Source organism: Phalaenopsis equestris, unplaced genomic scaffold (genome assembly GCF_001263595.1).
Source record: "Phalaenopsis equestris unplaced genomic scaffold, ASM126359v1 Scaffold000002, whole genome shotgun sequence".
Classification (NCBI taxonomy): Eukaryota; Viridiplantae; Streptophyta; class Magnoliopsida; order Asparagales; family Orchidaceae; genus Phalaenopsis; species Phalaenopsis equestris.
This window is the reverse complement of record NW_018164444.1, coordinates 14,502,593-14,502,881: the sequence shown is the minus strand read 5'-3', so window position 1 is coordinate 14,502,881 and position 289 is coordinate 14,502,593.

Here is a 289-nt window from a genome sequence, read left to right as displayed (position 1 = left end):
ATGGTCGACGCTTAATGTGACCAAACCATCTAATATGACTTTCGTTGCTTCAAACACCTCTTCAAAAATTTGTTTAAATTAAATAATTTATCACATGATTACTTCTGGCGCTTAAGCACGGGGTACCTAGCGCTTATGCGCGAAAACTCTAGCGCTTAGGCACCCCAGTCAATTTTTGTACCTTTCTTCATTTTTGCTCCAAATTTGACCTTTTTTTCACTCCTTTTAGAATTTTTCATCTATTTGATTGTACCTGAAAGAAAAACACACAAATACATTTCATTAAAGC